Source organism: Rutidosis leptorrhynchoides, chromosome 6 (assembly GCF_046630445.1).
Source record: "Rutidosis leptorrhynchoides isolate AG116_Rl617_1_P2 chromosome 6, CSIRO_AGI_Rlap_v1, whole genome shotgun sequence".
NCBI classification, from domain to species: domain Eukaryota; kingdom Viridiplantae; phylum Streptophyta; class Magnoliopsida; order Asterales; family Asteraceae; genus Rutidosis; species Rutidosis leptorrhynchoides.
Window position 1 is genome coordinate 48,237,529 of NC_092338.1, and position 2,171 is coordinate 48,239,699.

Below are 2,171 nucleotides of genomic sequence, written 5' to 3' on the forward strand. Positions count from 1 at the left end.
ATAACGGGAATATTATGAACGCTAGTCAACGGAAACTAGGAATTTAAATAACGAAAGATATTATAAAAAAAAGTGTTAAAAATAAATTTAACGGAAAAACGCGGGATGTTACACATGCCTCAATGAAAATGTTTATGAGATTTAGTTAAAATTTGCAAAGGAGAAATTTTATATGTGAATTGTTGTAATTGTTGTAAGTAATGATATTTGGATAAATGATGATTTTAGGGTTGCTAGTAGTAGAAATGAGTTATGCACAGAAGGGCTGTTAAGCAGGAATTATTTCCTTTAAAATATCGCGCCGCGACCAAGGCTTGCCACGCCGCGGCATATCACTTGGTCTGGGCAGACATCTGTTTTTTTTTTTTTTTTAAATGTCTATCGTTTCAAGGCGTTAAATTAAAATCCTTGAGTTGATCACTTGATCATGTGTAGAAAGTTGAAACTAATAACATTTTTTGGGCTTCAAGTAGTCTCAATTCAGTGCTAAAAGATCAATTAATAACTGCTATGTTACGTTATTTGCTCCATTATTGTTGTTGGTGTAGGATACGCTTTGCGTTTTATTCAGCATTGTTGGGTACGTTATATTTACGTGACATGTACTTGCTTCTTCTGATAGAGTTCTGTATTCACTAGAGTGTTGTTTTTTGTGTAGGGATTATTTTGTTAACTATAGTCAAGGTTGGAGAACTCGGATTCTGGGGAGATCTCGTTTGGACATTTTTGGGGAGATCTCGGTGTCAGGAAAATACTCGGGGAGATATTGGACATCGACTAACGTTGACTTTTTAACTTTTTCAAATATAAATATAGATATACATAAAAATATATGTATTTATATACATTTTTATGAGATTTAAAAAAAAAAAAAAACCTAGAAATGAACGAGAAAATCCGAGAAATCGTGGCTTTGACCAAGTTTGACCTCATTGACCTAGAAATCTCGCGAGATGGACATCTCGTCTCGGTTGCCTTTCCGAGATCTCGGCGAAAAATAACGAGATTTACAACACTGACTATAATGCATATTGTATCTGATTTCTTAGCTAATGACAATGTTGCATCTGATTTCCAAGCTAATGAATTTAAACTAATGGATTTGGTAAATAATGTGCTTCACTTATTTGCTTCAGTGACATGTCATACTTTCTTGAAGAAAGGCTATGATAGATTGTTCTTACGGTTTCTTTTAGCTAGTTTTCTGGTAGTTTCTGTTACGTTTTTGTTTTTTTCCTAATAGGTAGGTTCTCCTTTGTCTATTGCTTTGACCCGTGACCCATCTTAAGCTTCATCACATTTAGGTGGCCGTTCTAGGTTTCAATAATGCCACAAAAAATCAGAACGGCACTGCATACTATAGTTGTGCAATCCTTTTTTGTTTCCAAAAGTTGTCAGGCCTTTGCTTTATATATGTAGCGAACCATATGCCCCTCCCTAGAGCCAAGAAACTACCTGACTAAGCCCATATGTGTTCTACTTAGCGCTTTGAACTCCGTAGCTCTGTTTCTGCCAATGATTATGGAATTATTTGTACTAGTCTAATTTTGATACCCACGGTGTATGATCATGCAAGTTGATTGAACGGCTGTATTTGTATAGGTTGCTCTCATTCCTTACTTTTTTTTCCTTGTGTAGGCTTTGAACCGTTGGCAAAGTCAACCTTATTCATAATTTGATTGAGCCGGGTTATAAGACCTTTTGGCTATCTGTTCATGATGTTGGAATGGTCTGAATCGTGATTTTCAAGTGTTTTCTGGAACAACAAAATACCATCGGATTATGATCCAGGGTCTTATAAACTTAAAAAGCATATGGCCTCAATTCTTCAGTAGGCCAGGCAAGTTTTGAAAGACTGGATTTGCATCTCTATTGAGGCTTGCGTTCACATTGCATAAACAAACGACAATCTTATGACACCAAAAGGTCTATCATATATGCTAGAGATAACAAAATTGGTTTGTCTGTTGGTTGGGTAATGGGTTAAAAACGATGATCTTGGTGCAGAGTTGGGTTAGGTGTTTCTGCTCAAATTTATTTTATAAGCAAACTGTGATGTATATGATTGCAAAGATTATATTTATGTAAATATTTTATAAAACAAAATAAGAGATCGTAGATTTGTAGGTATTAGAAATACATGATAGGTCACCTCTTACTCTTATGTGTAA